This window comes from Alligator mississippiensis, chromosome 13, assembly GCF_030867095.1.
Source record: "Alligator mississippiensis isolate rAllMis1 chromosome 13, rAllMis1, whole genome shotgun sequence".
Taxonomy (NCBI): Eukaryota; Metazoa; Chordata; order Crocodylia; family Alligatoridae; genus Alligator; species Alligator mississippiensis.
In genome coordinates this window covers 25,136,137-25,163,284 of record NC_081836.1, presented here as the reverse complement: position 1 = coordinate 25,163,284, position 27,148 = coordinate 25,136,137, and the positions used below count along the sequence as shown (strand labels likewise).

The window sequence follows — 27,148 nt, the reverse complement described above, 5'->3', positions numbered from 1 at the left end:
CATTATCTATGATTCCATGATTAGAAGAAATGCTGCCTTGGTGCATTCCCAACTTTCTTCTCTTGAGGCCCTTCCTCTTGCTTTAACCTTTCCTTTCCTCTTCCGTGGAGACTCTATACATGTCTTCTTCTCTGTGTGGGTTGGTGCTGGCAGGACCCCGTTCTGCTTGGGCTTGTTAGTGGAGATTGGGGGAGCCCTGATGGAGAAGCCAGTCTGGGTTTTATGAGGCGGAAAGTGGGAGGCTATGATGAATCCAGGGCAAGTCTTAGTGAATAGAAATGCCTCATGCTGGGTCCTGAGAACCCAAGATCTACTTATGCCTGTAGTATTTGTGCCGCTTCCTCTGGCACATCTCAGCATGTGAAATGCTGGTTGGCAGAGGCTAATGAGGGGCCTTGAAGTTTGGGTCCCACAAAGCTGATGGAGAACTGCAGTGCCAGAGCCTGGTGTTAGGACAATGGCTGGGTGGGCTTCTGGGGTGAGGGCTCCCCTGCTCTGATGTGTTGGCTGCTGCCATGGGCAGGAGGAAGGGCTGTGTGGACTAGTGCTGAGAGGCAGGGAGCCCCATTTTGTCATTGTGTGAGCATCTTTGTGCTCTCGTCTGGCAGAGATTCTTGACTGCATGGTGCCCCATGTCTGCACTAGGTGACACAGTAGTGCAGGATCAGTTCTGTGCTCACTCAGCCAGCCTCCTGTTGACAGTTCCCTGGTTGTGTCTACACTATGGATCTGGTGGTCCTGGGGAGGGCAGCGTCCCCCACTGTCAGTCTCAAGGATGATGGAGGCCATTTGAGACATTCCCGGGGATGCCCTCACCCCTGCATTTTCTGGAAGGTGGCCCTCCCTGGGCATGGGAGCTATGTGGTTTTGGCACCACCTTGTGGTTAGAACATGGGCCTGGGTGAAAGGAGAGGCTGCCTGGAGCAGTTCCTGCCTGGTATCCCAGGTGCTTCATCGTTTGGAGCTGAGGCTGGTGTAGTAGCATCTTGGGGGGCATTCAGGTGCAAAATCCCTCTTCACCAGGTAGAGCCACTGAGGGAAGCTTCACAGAACTGAACCCAGAGCTTAACATTGCTGGCAGGTACCCCCTCGAGGTGCATTTACCTCACTAGTGTCTGCAAGGGTCATATCCAGGTGGAGCAGGCTACCCCAATCTCCTGGCCTGTAGGGTGCCTATGCTGGGAGTGTTTGTGCCCCAATGCTGACATAGGCTGGATATGGGTGAGTGTGGCTACAGGACACCCTACTGCACTGAGCTACCTCTTCAAGCTGGTTGTGGACTGTGCTGTGAACACCCTTCCCCTCCCCTTGCCTCTGTCTGCTGTAAGGTCCCGGGACTTTGTCTCTCATTTTGTGGCTCCTTTGTGATTTGGGACAAGACTGGGGCAGCAATGCATGGTAAGAGGTGACCTAGAAAGAGGGTGAATAACTCTGGCACCTGGTGAGTCCCTGTACTCTGCTGCTGCAGTTTGTTACTGGGGCCACCTACCTCTCCCAGTGTGAGCAGGAGGCTGAGCTGTGGACTCTGGCTTCTTGCACTGTTGTAAACCTGAGTTTGAAGGAGCCACTGGTGCTGCTGCCTGGCTCAGCTCACAGCTGGTTTGAGAGCAGGGGCCTGATCCGATTCCCCCAAGGTTCCCTGCAATACAATGCAGCCCAAGCCCTGCCGCTCCTGCTGCCTCAGCCCCCTACACCTCTCTCTTCTGTCTGGGAAGCACGGGTGTGTGGCTGTGAATGCTGTGCTCTTCTGCATGCGGTGATGTGTGGGCCGGGAATGAGCAGCGCCACGGCAGAGCACAGCCCTTTCCCCGCCTTCCTTCTCACCCACCCACTCACTCTCCCAAGCTGCAGAAGCGCCGAGCGGCTGCAACCACGCATCTGGCCAGCACCTGGCTTCTATTACAGCTCTGGGGGCAGCTCATGCTAAGGATCCGCTGTTGGGAAGCCAGTGAGCAGGGCCTGTATGGGTCCAGCCATGATGCAGCATGTTCTCATGAGAAATTTCCACTGCGTGGTTGAAACAGGGTTGGGGGAGGGAAGGGTGAGGGAAAGGCTGCGTGTGTGCACACAGCCAGGGTGCATTTGGGGCAGGGCAAGTGGGAGTAAATGCCTGTAGTCCTGTTGTCCCCTTGGCTTTGTCACAGCCATGGCTTTCCCCAGCCTGGGGCTTTGTGGCCCAGTAGTGGTTGGTACATGCAGGTATGGTCTTGCTTGGTGCCATGCAGTGCAGCTGCTTGCAAGCTGGGGCACTTGAACCAGCTATACTTTTGTCCAGCCTAGCCTAGTCCCCAGAGATGTGACAGGCACTGAGCTGATGCCAGCACTAGCCACCGACTCAGCTCTTCTCAGTGTCTTGATCCTGAGGAGAAGCATTATTTCCTGGGGGATCCTGCATAGGGTCACTTTGGGGGGCTGTGGGTGTATGTGCGTGCGCATGCATGCTAGCAAGCATATCAGGGGGCTGAAGGCATGGGGAGCAGCGAGGGCCCTCTTCGTAATTTCTCTATGGAGACACATGGAAGTAATCTGCAGGTCTTTTGGTTGCCAGGGACCCTTCTGCAGTGACACTGGGGTGAATCCACTGCAAGGGAGCACACAGGATGGGGGAGTGCACACAGCTAGCTCACTGCAGTGCACTGCAGGCTCCATGAACACCCTCCACACCCAAATGGGAGCAGTTCCACTCGGCAGAGCTGGGGCAGGGAGTTGGCTACTTCCCACCTGCCGGTAGAGCAGCAGATCCCAACACAGCTTGGCAGCTCTGGCTGTGCCTCTGGGCTGGGGTTGTAGATGGCTCTGTTTAGTCCACATGCCTGCAAGCTCCTGTAGGCCCCACTGCAGTCAGTTGCATTTATTAGATTTTCTGCACAGCCATAAGAACCAGGGTGCAGGTGTGTCTGCTCTGGTGGTGCAGCTCTTATGGGCTAGCATGGATCCTTCAGAGGAAGGTGTGAGGGTCTGCTGGGCTGCCCTCTCCTTCTTTGGGGGAGGGAGCTTTTTGTTTAATCCCTCATCTCTGGGGCCTGGCTCATGTCCTATTCAAATTCCTAGTTTCTTTTTGCAATCTACCAAGCTCTTGTCCTTAATAACACTTTGAGTGAGTTCCACAGGCCTGCTGGACACTGTGTTCAAGCATTTTCTTAGGTCAGGTTAAAACATGCTGTCTTCTGATTTCACTGCCTGTCCTCTGCTTGCCAGGTGAGCAGCAGCACCCCAGGTCTGTAACTCTGTATCCCCTGTTCCCAGCCTCCTCTCTGAGGTAATTAGTTGCAATCCCAGAAACCTTTTTAAAAGAGCATTAAAATTCCTCCTTACCTGCCACTGTCCCCAGCTGCTGGCATGAGACCCCCTGCTCACTATGCCCTCAGTGGGTTTATTTCCCAGCCCCATGTAGAGACTTGGGGAGGGCCTGGCTGATGGGCCTAACCCCTCTGGCTTTGTGTTGGGTTGTTTGGAGCTCAGGTCTGAGCTGCCTCCCTTTTTCCTGAGGGAAGCTGTGGTATGCTTGGGGAGGAGAGTGTATATTTTATCCCTTCTGCCTCTTGAGTGCCCTTGAGGATTGATGAAGTTGGCATAATTTCTAAAAGGATGCTCTGTATGTGTGTGTGTGGATTTGGGTGTGTGGACCCAGCTATGTGCTTCTCAGTACTGGCAGCCTTCAGCCATGTGCCAACTAGGATCGGAGCTGGATACAGTTCCCTGTGTGCTGAGTATTCCCACCCCAACCCACCAGGTATCTCATGCTAGCGTACTCCCTACCTATTAAAGCAACCTTTAACCAGCTGCACTTGCCAAGCATATTCAAGGGTGAGGAACTGTCCATCCCTGCTTCACAGGCATGAGGCAAAGTGATTCAGTGCCATGCTCCTACTCCTGTGAGTGGCCCCTCAGGGCATGGAGGACACTATCTACCTTCTGCTTTGAAGTGTGACCCATGTGCGCAGATGGTCAGGCTGCAGGGCCTGTTGGGTACCAGGCCAGGCTGCTGATGCCCAGGTGTCCCCTTTGTGGGTTCAGCTTCTCCTCTGTCTGCCACTTCAGCATCCCATTTCGCTCCTGCAGGATTTAACACCGCTCTGTATGCAGCGCCTCCCTGGCCACAGCAGTGGAGAGCTGGCCTCTGTCTGGAGCTCTTGTTTTGAGGAGTGGAGGATGACTAAGCACAGGAAATGTTGCTGTGGAAATGAGTTAAGAGGGGGATTTACCAGGCTGCAGCTGGAATGCATGGCACTTGGCACTCGTACTTGGGGTGTCTCCTCTCTGCATGGTTGCACTGATGTGGGCAGGGCTGCTGGGGTCAGGTAGCAGATCTACAGGCCTGCAGATCTGTCCTCCTCATGCTGGAGCCCCTGTCCAGCAGGCAGGTCTCTGGCGGGGGGCTGGAACAGGGAGCAGCTCCCCAGGGGACACAGTGACTACCTCGCTGTGGTGGGGATTGTGCAAGAGAGACAGCCCTGCACTGCTCTGTGTGGCGGAGGGTGGACTAGACAGGGTTTGGACTGTTCAGAACATAGAGACTTCCCACAGAGGGCTCATGGGCTCGGTGTCACTGTTGAAGGACATGCTTCTTCCTGAGTCTTCTGTGTTGATGATCAGCAAGCTGGAGGTGGGGAGCTGCATAGAAGCAAAGTCTGTCTGCATGTGATCAGAGGCTGGAGTAGGCAATTATTTGGGCCAGAGGGCCACTTAGGGAGTTTTGGTGAGCTGTTGTGGGCTGGGGCAGCACCCTTCCCCACCCCCCACAACAGTTCACCAAAACTCCCTAAGTGGCTGTGCTACTGGCTGTGCTACATGCTGGGCCAGGTAGCTGGGATGGGGCCATGGGCAGGCAAGGAATGGCATCCAGGAGCAGGGCAGGCAAGTGTGGGCAGGGCTGGGATCATGGGTCTGTGACAGTGTGAAGCCATCTGTGGACTGTGGCTTTGCCCAGGGCCTTGACCCCTCACTGTCACCGCCCCAAGATCCCATCCCATGATCCCAGCCCTCCCCTCCTACCCTCCCCGTCCTATCCACCTGGCTGAGCATGCCCTGCCTGCAGAGGTCCCATCCCCAGTGGTGAGTGCAGGGCAGATGGGCTGGTGTGCCTAGGTGGCCGGGGTGGGTCTGGTGGCGGCAGCAGCTGGAAGGAGCTGGCATTTCCAGGGCTGCCAGAAGTGAGTTTGGCTGCAGTACCACCCCAGCCCCGCTGCGGGCTTGAGGGGCAGCAGGATCAGCTGTATACATCACAGCCCAAGCTGCCTCCTGCACCTGTGCCAGGCTGGACCAAGAGACCTGCCACAGGCTGGACAAAATCCCTTGGTGGGCTGGATCTGGCTTATGGGCCATATTTTGCCCACCCCGCTCTAGGCCAGAGCTGCAATTTACCCTGTCTTGGACACAGTTGGAGATCCCTGCTGTAGGCTAAGACCCAAACTTGGATATTATCTCTGGTGAAGCTTGCTAAGCTAATTGCTCTCTGCTTGCTTATGTTAGCCCTCCACTTCAAGCAGGTACTCTTATTCTTCTCTCCATGTTAAGTAACTGCTGAGTTCCAAATTTCATTGGTGGGTGAAGATTTTCTTTTGTGCGCAGTATGACAGCTAGTGTATGCGACCCTTGGGCATCCCTTGAGGTGAAGGTGCCTTGAGAACTATCTCTTTCCTGTCAGGATTACGTTGGACTTGAGTTCCTGTGAGATGGTGCTTGTAGCTAAACAGGTTTTAAAGAAACCCAGAAGTCCTGGCTGTTGAAGATGCCTTCAGCCCACATAGTTTGTTCCTTGCAATGTTTGTCCCTATGGTCTTTGCTCCCCAACATCCATGTTGAATCCTCATTTGTTCATCCTTTTCTGCAGCATCTAGTGGGTGCTGCAGCTGGTGTTCTGCTCATCTTGTTGGCTGGCAGAACACTGCATGCGTCTGCTCCTCAGGACTCTGGGGAGCATCTGCCAGTGCCTAGCAGGGTGCTCACTGGCCCACCTCCCTTCCTCTTAGGATGGCAGCCCCAAGCCGAGGGATCCTCTCATGACTTTCTGGGGTCCCCCAGGAACCCCACTTCCGTGTAGCCTGTCCACTGCTTCCTGGGAGTGCAGCATCCTCTGTGCCACAACTGCTCTGTATCATTTTGCTGTGTTCCCGGCTTTCCCTTATGTCATATCTGGGGCTGGCTATGGAATCGCTGAGAGGGAGGGGAGAGGGGAGGCTCTTCGCATCATGGAGAGGCTTTTAAAGTTTTCTTCCCCCACCTAATATCCCACGCTGAGGTCACCCCAGGGGTACCTGACTCCCACCCTCAGCAGCCAGGCTTCCTCCATGCTTGGAGGGAAGTCCACAGTATCCCACATTCCCAAGGAGGCCGTGGGAAGCTTTGAGAAAGTTGGCCTAGCTTTGAGCAGCCTATTTATAGTAACGCGTACTACAGTCTCTCATGCTTCTGTTCCCTAGTGCAACTGTACTTGTCTGTTTCCTCTTCCCTTCCCCCCGCCTCGTCCACCCCCCCCCTCAAGAATGCTGCTTGGTATTGCAAAGATGTGGAAGTGGAGGAAGAGTCGGGAGGAGCATCGTATGCATACGGCATTGGAGAAGCCAGGCACCAGCGGCACCTCATGAGCTTGTATGGGTAGTCCCTCGAGGCGGGTGCTGGCTTGTCAGCCCAGGAAGGTGCATCCCACCAAAGGCTGTGCCATCCCCTGCACGCAGCCCTGTCCCACCCTGTCATGGGCCATGATGCATTTCTGCTCTCCAGGCAAGGACTACAGCATGGGAGCTGGGCAGGGAGGCAGGCTTCCTCCTGGTTACCAGTCAGTGGTCATGGCAGGAGGAGAGCTTTTCTCACTGCCCTGCTGGGATTTTCCTGACAGCAGCATCCTGTGTCTTCCTGCGGTAGGACACTGGCCCAACACCAGGCCTGTAAGTGTGGGGGGAGGAGTTCCTGTAGGTTAGTACCCATGTGAACCCTATTTCTCAGTCTGGGATTGTTGTCCCCGCTGAGAGCCAGCTTGAGGGCAGGAGCTCAACCCACTCATTCCTCTGCAAAGAGGTGTGATCCTTATGTGTTAAACTGTGTGTCCTGAGGGGCCTGCCTCAGTGCTATGGATCTCTGTCTGCAGCTCCTGCCAGATCAGTAGCAACCAAAACCTGTTGCCAGGAGATCCCAGGTGTGATCTGAGAAACAAACTCTGCATCTCAGGCCAGTTCTGAGCATCCTTCACCACTCCTTACCCTTTCACTATCTCCAGGCCTACTGGTGTTAAGCCTTTCAAGACAGGCCCTCTGGAGAGAGCAAAACCCATGAATCGGAGCAGTGCTCTTCAGGCTCTGCTGAGTGTGTGCAGAGAGGCCTTCCTCATCCCCAGCTCTTGGTTTAGGGCCTTGTCACTCGCACAGGGTTCCCAGCAGGCTTTGTGTGGTGTCTGGTCCATGTGGCCACAGGCTTGGGAAAGGCAGGGGGAGGAGGGGACATGTTGCTTACCTGATGAGGCCTGGTACATGTCTGGGTTTCTTTCAGGACCTGCCTTCCACTCACTCACTCACGGAAAGGGGGAAGGGAAGTGCTGGGAGAAGTGAAGGCTGCTGAGAGGGGCTGTGAACAGACATGCTGTGGACCAGCCTCTGGTTTTGGCATTAGCCCCACCCTGTGAAGCCCAGCCTGGAACTTGGGGTCAGAGACTGGTCCAAAGTGTGGCTCTGCTTGACCCTGCTGTGTTGTGCCCTGGCGAGGGGGGTGCGGATGGGCAGCTGCCCCATCTCTGGCATTCCTGTAGGTAAGTCAGCACCATTCCCACAGCCTCTATCCTGGGGATGTCATCTGAGGCCCTTCTAGGCCCAAGCGACACAGCGTGAGGTTCTGGGGTGGCAGTTCCTGGGTGCTAGAGATTTGTTGGGCCTGCTCACAGCAGAAAGGTTTCCGCAGCGTGGAGGCACATGTTTTGGTCCCTTATGAGCATGCAGTTGCTCGGGGGAATGCAAGCAGTGGGCAGAGTGGCTGGATGTGACAAGAACATTTGTTTCATAAGCCTCTTGCTGGGCTGGGTCAGACGTGCAGCACTGTACTGTGAAGCCTGAGGCAGAGAGTTGGTCTTGTTTAGAACCATCATTGGTGGTCAGTGCTGGAAGTAGGGGGCTTGGCTTGGTGAGCTGCTAGTCTGGGCCTGTGTGCTGGCTTGTATTGCTACCGGTAAGAAGAGAGTTGACTAGGATTGCTATGGTTGGTCTCAGAAGCTGATCCCATCCTGATGGCCCCTGTTCAGCTCCACCTTGGAGCACTGCCTTATGCTTTCCCTCCAGGCCCCTCAAGGCCCTGGGCCATCTGACACCTTCTTTGTTCTGCCTGCTCTGATCTTGCCATGCAGAGAGCTCTGGGTTGGAAGGGCCAGTGCCTCATGTAGCCTGCTCTGTACAGTACAGTAACCAGCATCTGGCAATGGATGCAAACTTCCTGTCCTGGAGGGAGGAGAAGGGGGGTGTGCTGTGTGCCTCTGTGGGGAAGGGTTCTCCTGCCTTGAGAAAGGCAGGTGAGCTCTAGATCCATGTGTTCTGGAGAGTGATTTCTTTCCTGACCTGGCCCTTCTCTGGCAGGAGGTCTAAACAATCACCCTCCTCCTGCATCAACACCTTTATGAGCCAGTAGTTCTGGTAGGTGGACCATAGCTGGAAGAACTCGTGAGCAAATGGGAGGAGAGGAGCTGGTGCAAAAGCCCAGTGGGCACGAGTACGGGGGAAGCTACTTTCATCCCGTACTGGCATGCTATGCGACTCTGGGTGTCTCCTAGTTTAGTAGTTGCTGTGGTGCAGATCAGGAGATGTGTGTGGCTATAAGAGCTGCCCAGAGGGAAAAACTTGAAGCATGGAGGTGGCAAGAGACTTGACTACAGTCTTATGGTGAGTGGGGCCTCCAGAGCTCAGCTTTCATGGGACACCCATTGGAACAGCCAGAGCCCCTCCCGAGGAAGGAGGGGCTGCCAGTCGCAGTTAGAGGGGTTTGCAGGCATAATCAGAACAGGCAGGGAAATTAGCAAGGGCTGAGATCTTTGGCAAAGCTTTCCCAAGGCTGGCTCTGAAGCCTGTGAAGTCTCTGGTCCATGCTTGGAGTAGTGCTGATGGGGTTGGGGGCAGCTTTCCTTTTGGTAAGCTCCCATGTGGATTTCCCCTTTGTCTCTTTCCCAGAGTCCCTGGCTCCCGCTCCTGGCTTGGATCATTGTTTAAACAGCCCCAGAACAGCCTGAGCCAATGCTGCACGAGCCACATGGCTGTCAGGCTGCCTCTTAGCTACAGCCACTGAGCCCCCAGCCCTGGGGTGGGGAGCACTCACAGCCCAGCTCCCAGCACCACCTCTGCCCTGCCCTCCATGCATGGGCCACCTCCCTGCACTCCTTCACCATGTCTGTGGCCTGGGGGAAGGTAAATACACCCTGCCAGGAAGGCGATTGGCTTGGCCCTGGGAGAAGCAGAGCCTGCTCTGTGCGCCGGCTGTTCTCCTTTGTTTCCTGCTCTCCTAGGCAGCAGTGTCCTTGTGGTCTCCCTGCAGCCAGCTGTTACCAGTTCTCTCACCCATCAGTTGCCAACAGCTGCAGCTGACGTGTGGCTTCTACTCCCCGTTCATGTCATTGTTGGCTTACCCCTGTGCGCCCCTCCCCGCACCAAGCCAAGCAGTGGACCAGCAACTGGTGACTCCTACCTCATTAGCCAGAGGCTCCTTCTGCTCAACCACAACCTGTTGAATCCCCCTAGTTCAGAAGTGTCTTCCCCTGGGGAAGGTTTGTTAATGCTTTGAAGTTTTTCTGCTGCAGTCCTTTGAGTGGGTGGGGTGTAGGGAGCAGGGCTGTGGGTATTACGTAGTCTGTCTAAGTGGGGCTGCAAGTGTGTGGCGGCTAGGAACAGCTAGTAAGGGCAGGGGTGGCTTAAGGTGTTATGTGCAGGGCTGTGGCTCAATGTCAGTGTCTTGCTGTAGCTCCAGTGGCTTCAGTTTAAGCCCTGTTCTGGACCAGCTAACAGCTGCCTTCTCACGCCCACCCCCCAGGCTCTGGGTAGTACCTGGTCATTCAGGCAGGGGAGTCGCAGGCAGCCACATGTGACACTGGCCATGTTGCTCCCTTGTGTTGTTGGTGACAGAAACACATGTGCTTTAGCCACACCAGGGGGCTACCAGGCTCAGGGGGACTTTTGATCTTGATGCAAGGCAATGGCAAGAAGCAGTGGGAGTGAGACAGAGAAGGAACATCCAGGGGAAGCTTCTTGCTAGTAACACTCCCAGGCGATGGCTCGTTCTCCTAAGGGAAAGATGGACACTCTCTCCACTCCCCACCCCAGGAGTCTTGGCACTAGGTAGGAGAGACAAGGTGGAACAGCTCTAGGCTGAAGTTGTGCTACCTGGGACCATGGGAGGCCCTTCCCAAGTGACTTGGTAATTGAGTGTATCAGGCACTGGCCTAGGGGTTCCTGGGCCCATATGGGTATGCCCCTCCACAAGTCCTTCTTGGATGGCAGGGAAGAAGAAACACTCTGAAAGGTTCAGGGTGTAGATTGCAACCGAAACCAGCTGTGTTTGCTTCCCCTGGAGCTTGGGAATCTTGTCCCATGGCCACTCCAAGCGTAGGGCAGGCTGTACCTCCTCCTCTGTGCCTTGGTGTCCCCTGGCTGCCAGCACTTCCAGCCCCTGGGGGCGGGTTAGAGGGCACAGCGGCTATGGTGGAGTCTGACGGCAGAGTAGGCTGCTGAGAGATTATAGCCCACTCTTCTCCTTCCCCTCCAGCCCGTCAGAAGTGCACCTGCCCCTACTAGGGGCACACACAGAGAAGAGCTTAAGTGCTAGCCCAAGCTGCTGCTGCTGCCGCCTCTGTGCCTGCCACCAGGGGGTGCCAATGCACACAGCATTCACCTCCCCTCAAACTCACCTCTGCCTGGTGTCTCTGCCATCTCCAAAAGCAGAACTCAGGAGCCGGCCCTGCTTGCGTACTTGCCAACGTGCTACTGTGCCAACAGACAGATGGAACTAATATGGAAAAGATGTTTCCTTGCTGCTGCTCCTGTGAGCAGCCTGTGGTCAGAGAGGAGGAGGAGCCCATGCGGGTCGCAGGGGCCTTGTCATGAAGCCAGAGAGTCTCCCTGTGCCCTGGTATGCTGCAGTCTGAGGTCACAGAGCTGGGGTGGGAGGAGGCACGCACTCTGCAGGAGCTTCAGGCCATTTCTTGCAGCACAGTTAGCTGCGGCACTGTCTCTGTGACCATTTCTGTTTCAAAGCCATTTGACCACGTTTGCTCACACCTCAGGCCTGACAAGAAGGCAGGAAAGGGGGGGCCTGGCTGTGTTCTGGGATGTTTCCTGGGACTTCAGCAGCCTTGCTCACCCTAAGGCAACATGTGGCTGCGTTTCTGCCCTTGCACTGCCCACCTGGCACTGGCACTGGTGCTGGCAGGCACTGTAGGCCAGGTGAGGCCCAAGTCCATGCAGCAGCTCTTGCCACTCTGGCAGCCTGCCTTCCCCTTGCTTAATAGCTGGAGCTCCAGAAAGGCTGGATTGCACCTCTGAAGCTGGCTGTCAATGGGGCTGCAGCTGTTTGGTCAAGCATGGGCTCAAAACCATAACTTGCAATGTCAGGACCGTGGGCAGAGTGGAAGAAAAGGGAGATGAGCACTTTGCACTGGGGCTGCTACTACCTCTACTCAAGCTCCCTGAACACAGGCTGCTGCAGGCTGGTACCTGGGGCTAGTGCCCGGCTTGCCCACCCATGTTGTATTACTGAGGGGCCTGCCTCAGGATGCACTGTCTGGAGCCTGGGTTCCCTCCCTGCCTTTTCAGGGAGAGTGCATGGGGCAAAGGTGCAAGTTGCTGAACTGAGATGCAAAGCAAACGCTTATCTTGGGGAAAGGCCCCCATCATCGTGCCCCCTTCCCTTCCACAGGTGCCTGCCCTCACTTCCCAGTCCCCCTTGGAGTGAGGGGCTCAGCTGGCTTTGGTGTGCTGTGGACTATATCAGTATTGACGTGTCTCACTGATCTGCCTGGCATCCTCCGTGGTTGGTGGGTGGGACCTGTGGCCGAGGCCCATCCAGGTGCAGTACTCTTTTTTCCTCTGAGCCAAACCCTGGAGTTACTCCTGGCAATGGGACATGTAGTCTGGGGCCCAGGACAGCTACCGCGCCTCCTTGGCGTTGCCTGTTTTCTGTTGATGACGGGAACAGGTCCCTAGGTGTTGCTTCTGGTTTCCAGACCCTCCTTGACCTCCTATCTAAAGGAATCCTTCAGAACAGTCACATGAAACCTCTCTGCTTGGCAAACAGCTGCAGGGCCTGAGGCAAATCCACATGGGTGAGGCACTGATTTGAGGGCCCTTAGGAGGAAGGTGCTTGTTGTGTGCACTCTCTATGGCTTGTCTGCTGTATTTAGCTTTGCCCTTTCACCTGTGGGGTCTCTGCAGCTGTGCCATGTGGTGCCCATGTACATGGCACTGCTTGGCAGGGTGGGCATGGTATACAGCTCTGCTGTACACAGCAGCAGCTTCCATACTGTAGATATGATTCCTTGAGATTTGGCCCCCAGAGGGGGAAGTCCAGGAGGGGGCATAGGGACGCAGGTGAGCCTGGTTATGGGTTGGTGCCTTGAGGAGACAGGAGGGAGCAGTTGTTTAAAACCATTTTAATCTTCTGTTCCCCCTCTGAAGCAGCCTCTGGGCATGGGGCTTCCAGAATGACCTGGTGGGGTCAGTGTCCTCTGGCTATCCACCCCCCAGCTCAGCTGGTCAGTAACCTCAGGAAGTTCCCTCTCCTGCCTCCCATGGCTTCCTGCTTCATTAATTAGCGCTTATCTTGTAACTAGCATCCTCATTTCCTGGGCTGCTCAGATCAGAGCTGTGCTGTCTAACTGAAGGCCAGGTCAGCCATAGAGATGGCAGGGGCCACCTGCAAGCGGGCAGCATAGCAGTACCGCACATTTGGCTTGGCAATCAGGCGCCCAAACAGTCTTTCAGGCACAGCTGTGACGAGCAGCACAGGTTCTGCCCTCTTACCCTCCTTGGGCACCATGCCCCCAGCATGTACTCTACTCCAAGCATGCCCTTGCCCCCTCCTGGAGCATGTCTGTGCCCGGTGGGAGTGCAGGTGGGGGGCAGTGTCCATGTTCTGCCTCTGGCTGGCCCTACCTGTTGCTAAGCAGAGCTCACTGTGAATGTGAATTGCCCCAAGGAGGGGGGCTGGACTATTGAATGACTTTGGCTGCCAACACCCATCTCTTCAGGCTGGGTGAGGCTGTGCAAGCAGCCCCCTCCTGGGAGTGGGTAGAGGCTTCAGCCATTTTGCCTCTGTTCTGTTTTCATTCCTCCCCCTTCCCCCTTCTCTCCTCTGCTCCTGCCTGTCACTGCAGTGGGGGGAGCCCAGCGCTCCATCCATGAGACGAACAGCAGGATCACATCTCCCCATGGTGCTCTGACAGGTTGTTTTGGCTGCTCTTGGCAGAAGTGCAGAGGCAATCCCAGCTGATGTGATGCTGTGGGCGAGGGCTGCCGAAGTGCCTCTTGGGAGGAGGGGTGGCTCCATCCCATGGGGCTCTGCCAGGGGGCCAGCAGGAGGGCCCAAGGACTGCTGCATGCCAAGGCCAAATGTGTGGGCAGCTTGCTGCAAGATAGCTGGTGCTAGGGGAAGTGGCTGCTGCCCCTCTAGGCCAGGTGGAGATGAGCCTTGCTCTGTGCTCCAGGCAGGACAGAACCACAGATTTGGGATTTTCTATCCCACAAGCTGGTACTAGCGAGGAGAACTGGGCCAGTGAATGCAGCTCTCCCTCCCTCCTCTGTTCTCTGCCTGCCTGTTTTGCTCCCCACACCCTTCCAGGGAAGCTGCAGTCCCACGCTTCACGCCTGGCTACCCAGCCCAATTCCTTGCCCCCTCCCCCACCACCTCCCATGGCTGTTTTCTTTGTTAGTTAGCTCTTATCTGCTGTGGGCTGAGCACTGGTCTGCAATGGCAGGGTCTGCAAAGGCAGGATAGCAGGCAGGGGGAGGAATTTCCATCTTTCCTTCCCATGCCCCAAATGAAGGGTCCTCCCCATCCATCCCCTGGAGTTATGCCCAGCAGCCTAACTGCAGTGCTGAGGGAGTGGTGGGTTCCCTGGCTGGATCCCTGCTTTGGCTGAGGTGTTTGTGAACATGCAGAGTCCTGGCAAGTGGTCTGGTGACACTGCCAAATAGAGAGGGCTTGCTATGCTGGGTGGGACGAGTACCTGCATGAGCATTAGATGCAGGTGACAGCTGGAATTTCAGCTGGCTTCGAAGCTCGGGGCTAGAATTCAGGGTACCAGGAGGGTTACTGAGCGCACTTCCCTGGGGGGTGCCTGCAAATAAATCAGCAGAAAACGGGCTCTTCGGTTGGCTGGGGAAAGGAAAAGTTGTATTCCTCTGAGGTTAAAAACCAGCCTGATCAGAGTGATTACAAGGCATGGCAGGGACTGCATGTTCATGGAAGATGGACTGTTGGGCTGTACTGGGCTACTCTGCTCTCTGGTCAGGCCCTGTTCCACTGCCTGCCAGTTGCGTCCACAATACCCCCATGGCCCTTCTAAGGTCTCCCTGCTTTTGATGCTCATCTGTCACCCTAGGACTGTCATTGCATCCTCTGGCATGTGCTGGCAAAGGAGCAGTGGTATCCACAGCCCTGTGAACCCATAGACTCAGCTAGGCACCTCTCTAGCTGCTGGATGCTCCCCTCTGGCCTCTCTTTAAAATTCAAGGCAGTTGCATGAGAGCTACAGTAGCACATTTGTGCTGTGTGGGTAAAGCAGTGTTGGTCCCTGGGATGCTGCTAGGGTGGGAGTGCAGAGGTGGGGGCAGGAAACTGGACCAGCCCAGCAAGGGACCAGATAACTTGTGTCAAAGCCAGGTCCTCAGGATGTAGGTCTGCTGAGTTTGCATCATTCCCCGAGCTGTGATCAATATGCGAACTCTGATCCTGTTCTGCTCACAAGGGAAGGAAAAGGGGGACTGCATTATCTGGGGAAGGGGAGTGTAGCCTCAACACTCATTCCCCTCTTTGCCTGTCTGAAGCAACAGGCCCCTGAGTGTCTTATATTCTGTCCTGCACTGGTTTGCTTTGTTCGGTAAATAATCCCTCCTGCTCCAGGCCTATATTTGCCTTTCTTAGCCTGCTTGAGCTGGCTGAGTTGGCTTGCCTCATGTTTGTCCTGGCCTTGGAGCCTGTCCGCTCAAGCCAGGGAGCATTTGGGTTTGGAGCAGGGCTATTTCTGCCTATTCTGAAGTATCACATGCAGCCGCTTCTTAAGGTAGCGGGCTGGGCCATAGGGAGAAGTCTGGTTCTAGCTTCTTCATTGAGGGGGAGAGGAACAGGGTATTGCTGTCCACATTCACCTCCTGGAGCAGAGTTTGTCCTAAAGGGAGGCCCATGGAGATTGCTGCTTCCAGGGGAAACCAGGGCTGGGGGCTAGCTGTCTTCCAGGTACTGGGAGCCAGGTGCCCAGTCATTCTTAAGATCTGTGGTGGTGGTTTTTCCTGGAAAAAGGCACAAAGCAGCCTAGGTGTTTAGCTGCTTTCAGAAAACCAGACTAGGAGATTTATTGAGAAGGTGGCTAAGCCCCTCCAAGCTTGAAGAAACCTCAGTCATATAAAGCTCAGCACTGGTGTTGATGCTGTGAAGACCTTAGGGCTCCAGGGGTGAGACTTCTATGGCTGTGCTTGATCTGACTGTGAAAGCACTTGGTACCCGTTTGCTACCTCAGGACAGCCAGCAGCTTGTGCTTGGGAGAGGCCCAGCAGAGGTTTTGTCGTGGGTCAAGAGCAAGAGGCACCATCAAAGCTCTCAGGGAAGGTGGGTACCTAAACTGAAGCTTCAACCATGTGCCTCACGGCTCCAGAAAGAGAGGAAAGCAGAGGGCTGATTTCTGTGGCTAAGAGAGAATATTCTGGCTCAGCAAGAGTCCAGGTGAAAGTGTGTCTCAGTTGCTAGGGGCATTTCCTTTTCTGATGTTTGCAAGCATTGTTTACTCCCTGCCAGACTTCTGGAAGTATTTCTGCCTGTTCTTCCCATGGTGTCTCCTTTCTGTGCTCTGTGCCAAATGCCACTGCTACTGGTGGTACAGGGACTGTCCCTTAGACTGCGGAGACCTGAAATAGGACTCCAGCCTCTCTCTTTCTGGGTGCAGTGGGCAGCAGTTGTTTTGCCCTTCTCTTTTAAAGCCTTTGGTTTCCTCTTGCCTTCCTACTCTTCTTGAATCCAAGTGCCATTGTTCACAGGCTTCTGAAGCATGGAGTTGCGCATGTACAAGTGCAGCTCTTACTGCGGAATGCATGTACTTTATGAAAACAAGATTTAAAATGGCTTGGGAGGCAGTACTTACCCCAATCCTACATGTGCATGAGGCCAGCTTGTTGTCTTAGTCTTCCCTTCTTCAGAATAAATAATCCTAGTTCTTTCAACGTGTCCTCACAAGTCATGCTTCCCAGGCCTCTAATCATTTTTGTTGTGTTTCATCACAGTTTTTCTAATTTGTTCACATCTTCTTGAAGTGTAGGACCCAAAACTGGACACAACTCCAGGTGAGGCCTCACCAGTGCTAAATTGAGTAGGATAATCACTTCCTTTGATTTGTAAGTGATGCTTCTGTTAATACAACCCAGTATGATGCTATCAGCCATTTGCAGCAAAAGCACACTGTTGGCCTATCCTCGGCTTATGGTTCACTGTAATCCTCAGGTCCTTTTCTGCAGTACTGCATCCTAGGTAGTCATTCCCCAGTCTGTATTTGTGCATGCAGTTTTTTCCATCCAAAGTGAAGGACTTTGCACTTAGTCTTTACTGAATTTCATTCATTTGATTTTTGGAGCATTTCTCCAATTTATCAAGGTCATTTGAGATCTTAGCCCTTCAGAGTGTCTGCAACTCCAGCATGGTGCCATGTGCAAATTTGCTAAGTGTGCATTCAATTCCATCCTCCCAATCTATTAATGAAAATATTAAACAATACCCTGGGGAACTCACTTGATACTGCCTCTCACCTAGACATTAAATCTGTGATTGTTTGTTGAGTAAGATGATTCACCCAGTTATATGTCCAAGCCTTGCTTGCACTGCTGCCACTCTCAGCTCCCTGATCTGTTTAACCTTATGTCAGCCTCTGGCCCAGCCTTCATTAATCAGAGAGCCAACTAAAGCCCTTTGACAAACACTGGCCAGTGTGATGCACATAGCAAAATGAGTCAAAAAAGACACTGGGTTCCCTCTTGGAGGTCTGCTCTGCACATGGTGCCCTGCACCTAGGTTCCTCCACAACATCAGCTGTACAAGGGAGACTGAGCAAAAGAAGGGAAAACACCTTGATGTCTAAGGGAGGGGAACTTGCCCATGACCTTTGCTACAGTTGTTTGGCCAATGGCCAGACCCTGCTGGCCAAGTATGAGCTTATACTATGGGGCAGGGTAACTCTCCTCCTCATGGAGCTTCCTTGTGACATCAGAGAAGAGCTTAAGTACATACATAATTCAGGAGGACCACTTGATAGTCAAGATGGATGTAGAAGTAGTGATGAGCACTCTGAATAGGCAGGGCTGGGTCTATGGTTACCACAGAGGTGTTATGCTCAGTATTGTGGTTCCAAGCATTGGACATCTCAGAGAAATACAGGCCCTGAATGACAGTGCCCATCTTTTTGAGGGGTCAAAGCAGCTCAATAAGCAAATGGTTAGTGCATCTTGCTGTGCAGCCAAAATTATAGATTACAGTTGAAAGGGACCTCAGGGCTAAGGACAGAAGTTACACATAAACTGGTATAAGCGATCAGAAACCAGTTCAAATCTGTAACACAACAGAAGTTCAGTGCACATAAACCACTTTCAAAATGGTCGAAATCAGTTTAAGATAAACCTGGATGGATGTAGTATCAGACTTAGCTGATTTAGGTTAAATCAGTTTATTGAAGTTCTGTCCCAGATCCCCTCCAGATTCAAGTTAACTCGCAGTCCCCCAGCATCCCAGGATGCTTTGCAGTTCCCCTGCAACCCCCTTTGCAGGGTGGGCAGGCTAGCCTTGGCCAAAGATGTCTACTCTAGGTGGGCAGGGAGGTGTGCGCTAGCACCTCCTGACTTCTGGCCTGAGTCACTGCCAGCATATAGATGCATTTCTGGAAGCAAAAGTGAATGTCTGGTCACTTGCTTATTGGTTCAATGTATGCAGTTTAGACAAACCTGTGAAGATTGAATTGATTCAGCCTCAGGCTTTTTAACTGTCTCTGTTTAGCCCAGGAGGTTATCTAGTTCAACCTCCTGCTCAAAGCGGGACCATCTCCAACTATATCACCCCACCCAAGGCTTTGTCTAGCTGGGTCTGAAAAACCTCCAAGGATGGAGATTCTACAAACTCTCCAGATAACTGGTTTCAGTGTTTTACTACCCTCCTTGTGAGAGAGTTTTTCCTAACCTAATATCTAACCTAAACTTCTCTTGCTGCAGCTTGAGACCATTGCTTCTTTTTCTGTCATCTGCCACCACTGAGAACAGTCTAGCTCCATCCTCGGTGGAACCACCCTTCAGGTAGTTGAAGACTACTATTAAATCTCCTCTCAGTCCTTTTTTCTCCAAACTAAATAATCCCAGTTTCCTCAGCCACTCATAAGTCCTGTTCCCCAGCCCCTGAACCATTTTAATTTCTCTCCACTGGACACTGTCCAATTTGTCCACATCCTTTCTGTAGTGGGGGCTCAAAACTGGACACAGAATCACTTCCCTTGACCTACTGGCAACAATCCTACTAATGCAGCCCAGTATGCCATTAGCATTCTTTGCAACAAGGGCACTCTTTTGGCTCATATTCAGTTTATTGTCCACTACAGCCCCCATGTCCTTTTTTGCAGAGCTGCTGCCCAGCCAGTCAGCCCCCAGCCTGTAGCAGTGCATGTGATGGATGGTTCCATCCCAAGTGCTGGACTTTGCATTTGTCCATATTGAACTTCATGAGACCTCTTTTGGTCCAGTCCTCCAATTTGTCCAAGGTTCTTTCTGAATCCTAGCCCTACCCTCCAGTATATCTACTACTCCCCAGCTTGGCATTATCTGAAAACTTGCTGAGGGTGCACTCCATCCTATCTTCCAGATGGTTTCATAGTTTCATAGTAGTTAGGGGTCAGAAGGGACCTAAATAGATTATCTAGCCTGACCCCCCTGCCACTGGCCGGAGCACACGCTGGGATCACACGACCCCAGACAAGTGTTCATCCAAACTCTTTTTGAGTTTACCCAAGGTAGGAGCGGGGACCACTTCCGTAGGAAGTTGGTTCCAGATCCTAGCCACCCTAACAGTGAAATAGTGCCTCCTAATCTCTAACCTGAACCTATTCTCCAGCAGCTTCTGATCATCGTTCCTCGTCATCCCAGGTGCTGCTGGGGGGAATAGGACCCTTCCTATTCGCTGCTGATCTCCCCTAACGAGTTTGTAGGCAGCCACCAAATCCCCCCTCAGCCTCCATTTGCTGAGGCTGAACAGGTTCAGGTCCCTCAGCCTCTCCTCATAGGGCCTGCCCTGTTGCCCTCCAACCAAGCGGGTGGCCCTCCTCTGAACCCTCTCAAGGCAGGCCACATCCTTCTTAAAGTGTGTTGCCCAGAACTAGACTCAGTATTCCAATTGTGGCCAGACCAATGTCGCGTAGAGTGGGAGTATCACCTCTCTGGACCGGCTTGAGGTGCATCTTTGGATGCACGACAAGGTGCGGTTGGCTTTGCTGGCTGCGGTCTGGCATTGGCGGCTCATGTTCATCTTGGAGTCAGTAATGACTCCAAGATCCCTTTCTGCCTCTGTGATTTCAAGGGGGGAGCTCCCTAGCTTGTATGTGTGCTGTGGATTCCTTCTCCCTAAGTGCAACACCCTGCATTTGTCTATGTTGAAGCCCATCCTATTATCATCCGCCCACTTCTGTAGTCTGTCTAAATCTAATTGCAGCCTCTCTCTCCCTTCAAGTGTGCCTACCTCTCCCCACATCTTGGTGTCGTTGGCAAACTTGGACAATGTGTTTTCCACCCCCTCGTCCAAGTCGGTTGATGAAGATAAAACCAGCCTCAGGACAAGCTGCCAACTTGACATCAAGCCATTGATTACTACCCTTGAGCCTGACAAGACAGCTAGTTTTCTTTCCACCTAACAGTTCATTCATCCAATCTGTACTTCCTTAGTTAGCTTGCAAGAATGTTGTGAGAGACCATATCAAAAGCCTTGCTATGGTCAAAGTATATCACATTCACTACAGTCGGGTTGATGCATGTTGCAGGCAACCCCCACTTAGTGCTTTTGATTGGTTCCAGAAAAACTGAGTGTTAAACGGAACCACACTAAGCAAAACTCATTTGCCCATAGATTGACTGTAAATAGAGATAATTGGTTACCGCCACTTCTTGCCGCTGCTGCCTCTCCCCACTCCCCCACTGGCTGCTCCAGTCCCACATGCCAGCCCAGGCCTGCACTCCTACTGCATCACCCTGGGCCCCCACTGGCCCTGGCCCTGGGCACCAATGCAGGCCCTGCATTCACACCTGCCCCCTCACTCACCACTTCTCACTGCCACCATCTCTCCCCACCCATCTGCTCACCTGCTGGCCACTCCAGCCCCACGTGATAACTTGGGCACTGGCACTCCTGCCACCCCGCTCTGGGCATGGGCCTCTGCTGGCCCTGGCCCCAGGTCCCACACTCCTGCCACACCACCCTGGGTACGGGCCCCCTCTGGCCCTGGCCATGGGCACCAACGTGGGCCCCACACTCCTTGCTGCCACTGCTGCTTCTCCGTACCTGCCCCCCAACTTGCTGCCACTCATCCCTCACTCACTGCCACTCATCCCACTTGCTACTGCCACCACCGCTGCTTCTCCCCTCCCTCCTGCTGAAACTTGCTGATTCCACTGAGCGCTATAGCAAAACTAGCTGAGCACTCAGTGAAATTGGGCATTGATTTTAAATGAGTGCTATAGTGAAATAACGCTAACCAAAACCGCATTAAGCGGGGGTTGCCTGCATACACTCTCTCTGGGGAATTATGCCCTTCCTCTTTACTTTCTTAGCCCCAGTTTAAAAAGTTGCACTCTTTTGCCCTCTCAGACTAGCACATTGCTGTGCCAAGAAGCATCTGAGATAAGCCTGGGGAAAACCCTCATTCTGTGATCATCAGCATGTTTGATGAAGCAGTCAAGGCATCCTAGACCCAGTCTGGAGAGCACTGTCTTTGGAAGTTGACTCGACTTGTTCCACCAGCTATGGTCTGCCTTAGTCTTTGGAGATCAGTGGTCAGGATTACCTCCTCCAGTCCCACTCTTTGCTCCCTTTCCTGCCCTTACTTTTTTTAGGAATCTTTCTCCTGAGAACCTGTTAGAAACAGAGAGGACTTGTTGATTCTTCTCAGAGTTGTAGAAGTTCTGTAGGTATAGGGTGTAAAGGCTTCTACCCCTGACATTTTCTTATTCTGAAGTAGAAAGGTTTCATTCTATCCTAGATCTGAGGAGACTCCAGAGTTGTGTGCATCATCTAAGGTTTGGGGATGGCAATGCTTACCACATTGTTACATCACTCCAAGCTCCAGGGTGGTCTGCACCTTTTGACTTAGAGCTTATATTTCCGTACAACTAGTGTTGAGCCTCAAATGGATTCTGAGACCCAAGAAATCTTCAAAGAGCCAGTCCAGCCAAAATTTAAATCCTTACAACATAAGAATATCTAAATTTAAATAGCAAATCTATAACAAAATACAGAAAAGAGATAAATGACTAAACTGTCAGATAAAACATCAAGCAACTGATTAAAATTTAAAAAATACACATTTATTTCAAGGCATAATGTCTTATTAATATTTGAAAGCCATTTAATCTTAACATTTCTAAGTCCTAAAGTCTTAAAAAGCTCTAACAGGTGGCCAGCCTGTGAGGGAATAGATTTTCTTACCTAGGTTTCAAATTAAGTTTTAAAAGTACTCTTATTTTAGTTCGTTTGCAGGTAGGCTGTTTTGTAAGAACCATAGTTCAAGGCTGAAGAACAAAGATTTCCAAGGGCTAAAGCTCTGGGTATGTCTTTGTATGTCTGGTTCATATCGATGCTTCGTAGTCCTGTGCTTCCCCCTCACCAGTGTCCTGAGAAGAAAAGTGAGTGACAGCTGTCTCTGAGCAACCCGTGTGCCTTGCTTGGGCATTACGCTTACAAGGCAATTCCCAATTTTGGGAGAGCTTGTTTTCTTTAATGGCTTTTCAGTGCTCTGCGCACCTGTTCTGTGCAGAATTAGGCACTGCAGTGTGTTAATGGACATCTTTTCAAGCCCCTATCAGAGGTGCTATCTCATCTCATCTCCATATACCAGAAGACATGTAAATCCATCCATTAATTCACTGGAGGCGGGTGGGGGATTAGACTGGTTCCTTTTTTCAGGCAGGCAGTCTCGGCTGGAGGGGAACAGTGACGTGAGATCACAAGCAATCTGCTGCCAAAATGAAGTGCTCCATGTCAGGTGCAGCATCCTCTGAAGTGGCAAGGGGATCCCTTCACTTCCACATGGCTTGGGTCACTTCCCTCCTGATCCCACATCAGAAGGCAGCTGTCCTGTCCGCCAGAGCAACAGGCATAACCTGGAAGACATTTTTTTGTGACAAGTGCATTTTTCTGCTTGAAGCTTCAACTTTTTGGTGAAAACCCTGCAGCTCAGGAGATGAGCTGTTTCTGTTCTGAAACGCTGCCCTGGTGCCTCACATTGCAATCTGTGAGCTGGAAGCCCCAGCTGGACTCCATTTCCCAAGATGCAACTAGGCCTTGCAGTTGGCATAATGCGCATCTTTCTCTTGCCAAGATGATACATCCTGGGAGAGTTGTGCTAACAGGAAGCCTGGCTTGAAGAAGAGTGGGAGTAGGAGACACCAGTCCCAGCACTATGGCACTGCTTCAGAACTGAAATATTCTTATTTTTGACTGGAAACTTGGAGTTTTCACTTGGGAAAATATGACGAAAATTAATTTTCTTTTGACTTCATTTGAAATGTTTCCATCCTCACAGCTTGCCCGGTCTCTCTAATATTGCTATCCCAGGGGGCAGATCTGGCCAACAGGCAGGCTCCATTCTAGCTGTGCTTCAGGGAAACCTGTCCTTAGCTTGCTGTTGACAGCACCTTGAATAAGAGGCACTGCAAGTAAGTTAAAAATCTTGGGTCCCCCTCCCCCGCGCACGCGAATATTCTTGGTTGAGAGAACCACAGCTGGACTGCTGGGGGGGGGGGAATGCCCTCCTCCTCCTCCTCCTCCTCCTCTCCCCTGCCAGTCCCCCAGGGCCCTGGCTGAGTCCTGGCCATGTATGTTGAGCACCATCTGGAGATAGAAGACAGGGAGCAAGGCCCAGCTGTAATACCAGCCACCATGTACAGATACTCCTTGCTTAAAGTCGTCGTTACGTTCTTGAAAAATGCGACTTCAAGCGAAACAATGTTAAGCAAATCCAATTATGTCACAGTAGTTACCTACTAGCTGGTGGCGGCCAAACAACGTTATAACTGAACATTGTGCGACTTGAACATACTCATAGCTCTCAGAGCATGGGTATAGCCCTTGGGGAGTGGCAGGGCATTTCCTCCCCCCCACTGACAGTCCAGCTGTGGTTCTCTCAGCTGAGAATATTCTAAGGGTGGGGGGGGGAGTGAGCAAGATTTTTAACTGACTTACAGTGCCTCTTACTCAAGGTACTATGAGTATGTTCTCTAATAGATCTGCAACATCATAATGAAACAACATTAACAGGGATGATGCTAAGTGAGGAGTACTTGTATTAGGTATGCCTCCTGCAGTGTAATCTAACACCAGACCCTCCTGCCAGCCTTGCTCTTACAGTACTTGAATTCACTGCTCTTTACACAGCATTGTGGAGCTCAAGGTAGCTTCTCAAAACGAAGTTTCCCAATTGCCTGCATTTGGCTCACAGAGACAGGGGGCTTCTATGGTGTTTCAGCTCCAGGGGGCTTCTCTGGGGGACTCTGATAACACAGCAGTGGGGAGAAGCAGCAACACGGGGAGGGGAAGCATTGACTGTGGCTGTGGTCGTGCAGGACAGAAGCAGCCTGTGCTCTGAATTAATCTGTGTTAAAGTGCTCCCCCTCTCCAAGATATTGCCAAGCCCTGGTTTAGAGCAATCCTGAAAAATGACTGGAGTAGATTGGATGTGCACCCCCCAGGCTGAGAGCTACCACTATGGGCCCTGCACAGCAACAGCAAATGAATTAGCATGGGCTACCCATGTTTCAGCTGTCTGGGCAAGTGGCAGCACTATATTGAAGCTGGAGCCCCCCTGTCAGAAGAAGCAGCTGTGGTTGGGATGGAAATGTCCAACTTTGCTAAGAAGAGGTGACTAGGTGGGTCACAGGACTCAGGGCATGGGCTGGCAGCATCAGTAGTGAGAGCCAACTTCAGCCGTTGATTGTTGTGCCTCATTTGGGAAGAGTGATGGGGTGATTCTCATGGTAATGCAGTTGCTTCTCTCTGCAAGCCCCCAGGCAATGCCACCAAGGCTGGCTTGGGCAGAGCTCTGTGTAGCTCTGCAGGCTCTGGCGCAGTCATCTCCTGGCAGCAGTGGGCACAAAATGTACCTTGTTATGAGATGGCCTTTGGTCAGTTGATGAAGGGGGCTCTGACACTGCATGCAGTGGAGGGGGCTAGTCCCCATGACCAGTGCAATGTGAGATGCATTGTATTCAGTAAGTGTCTAGGACAGTCCCAGACAGGTCTGAGTTTCTCCTGTCCCTGCCCTGGCCATGCTGCTGAGTGGGGGTGCTGCACGCCCATTTGCTCTAAGCGTGTTTAAACTGCTACTAAACAGCCTTTTGGGCTCGGAATGGAGCAGAACTCTGGCTTTCCCTGGCCAGCATGGCCTCATCTTCCCACCTGTGGATTTACAGGGTCTCCATGCTCAGTGATCTCTCCCTTCTCTGAGTGCTGCCTGGTGCACTTTCCTATGATGCTGCAGCATTGGCGTGTGGCACCCTGCATGTTGAGGCCATTGGAGGCTGGCACGGATGGCCCATTGTGACATTCAAAAGCCAGCAGGGGCCTTTTTGCACTAGGGAGACAGTACTCCTTGTATTCAAGCCCCGACGGCAGGAGTGTGCAGAGCTGCTGGTCTGGAACAGTGCTTTCCCACATTGGGGGAGTGGAGGGATAAAGCCATGGAGCTGTCCAGTTTTGTGCTTCACCAGAGACTTTATGCTGCATTTTCAGGCTCTTTGTTCCCTTTTAGCAATGATATCTCTTAAAAAGTCCCTTTGGGATAAAAAGAACAGAGTAAAAGCTCCGCCCTGCCATCTCTTTGAGCTGAGTCCACAGCTGGTATCACCAGCTTCCCACTGACGGGGCAGAGGCAGCTGCTGAAAGAAATGGGGCTGCCCAGGCACAGCAAGCTGGCTGCCAGTGTTCTGTCCTTGCTCATGCTGATTCCCTGCATGAGTGTTGCCTCTCTGTGTCTGTGCGTAGGATGTGTCTACATTTCTCACTGGTGTTAGCATCCTCCGGTGCCCTGTGTTACTGCTGTATGCACATCTAACCACACGAAAAGTCACTCTGCTGGGGGCAGACTGGTTCGGCCTGGTGTAAGTTTCCTGCTGCCAAGTTGTCCGTGGGAGCTGCCCTGGTGTTGGCTGTGCTGAGAAAGCATCTTTTGGGTAGATAGGGCTATTTCTCAACACAGGTAGCACCAGGTGGGCTCTGTCCCTCTGGAATCTTGGAGGCTTTTGAGGTGACTGCGTTCACTTCCCATGTAGGAATTTCTCCAGGGTGGGACCATTAGCACCTCTCCATCTGCAGAAAGAGTTGGTTTGGTGTCTCTTCTGAGCACAGACAGTGGTGACCTCTGTTCTGAGCTGCATCCATGGCATCACCAAGTAGCACCCTGGTCTTTGGAACGAGCATTGTGCTCAGGCGGGGGCTCAGGCAGGAGCACTTATAGGTGAATTGCACACCCTGTTCTGACTGCATTTTCAGCCTGATGCGGGCTGCTTTTGAGAGCTGACAGGCCCAGCATGCAGTGGGTTGCCTGCTAGCTAGTAGCATTGGGTAGCCTCTGGTTTGCAGCATATGCTTTCTGGCCATTTGCAGTAACAAGGGTCTGCCCATCAGGCTCTTGAGCTAATTACTAATGGGGGCTCCCAGGGAGCAAGCACAGCTGGGCTGAGCTTTTCTGAACTGTGGCATATGTGAAGTGCCCTTCCCTGTTTAGTTCTGACAGAGGCCTCTGCTGTTCTGTGACACGTCTAAAACGTAAATTCATTGGCTTTTTTTAAATGGAAACTTTACAAATGAGAGGGAGGTGGTGGTTCTGGCCTCTCGTGCGTAACAGGGGCAGGCACCAGATGATGGGCTCCCTTGGGATGCTGATAACCACAGGACCCATCTGGGGACCATCTGACGCATGGCAGCCAGCCAGAAGCTAGCTAGTTAATTATAGCTAATCCTTTGCCCTTCCTCTAGAAAGCGACATTGGAGAATGGCGGCCAGGGACTTTCTCAGTGCTTCTGTATCAGATGTGCTCAGTGTATTGGAAACAAGAGTTGATATATTTCTACCTGCAGTCACAGCAAGCTCAGCCTAGCTTAGGGAATCAAGTGGGGACCCTTCTTCCTGGCCTGCTACTCCCAGTAAGGGAGTCTGAAGGCTTCTGGTATCTATGAGTCCATTCACCTGTCATGTTCTGGGGCTCAACAGATGACTGTGCCGGACCAGAAGGGTGGAGGCTTCACATCCCTCCCTCCCCCAGAGACAGGTTTGCAGGGAGAAAGAGCTGAAACGATGCATCTCAGTCAGCGAATGCATCTCAGAGCACAAGCAGAGTGTGGGTGAGGGTGCTTTTACTTACTTTCCAGAGCAGAATCAGGCTTTTTCAAATGAGCTTTTCATCATTAAATCATTGTGCAAGCGCTAACCCTCAGCATGGCTAGAAACCAGAGAACAGCATCATTTATGAGATGGAAAAATGGACAGAAAGGACAAAGGATTTACTCTAAGCTACAGCAAGTCCAGACTGAAACTTGGGGATCCCTGACTGTCCTATGCTCAGATCTCCCTTCTTGGGGCTTGTGGTGTTTTGGCAGCTTCTGCTCTTGCATTTTGCTGTTGCATGATTGTAGATGCCTTTTTGTTTGACTTTGAATAAGAGACCATTTGAAGGGTCTCAATGAAGCAAGCT

The 27,148-nt window shown here is 52.6% G+C and overlaps 1 protein-coding gene across 3 annotated transcripts in view; it reads left to right on the top strand.

The window, feature by feature from the left end:
- Nucleotides 1-27,148, top strand: part of LOC102574404 (mitochondrial import inner membrane translocase subunit TIM16) — a 217,098-nt gene that overhangs the window by 56,520 nt on the left and 133,430 nt on the right. The window lies entirely within an intron of this gene.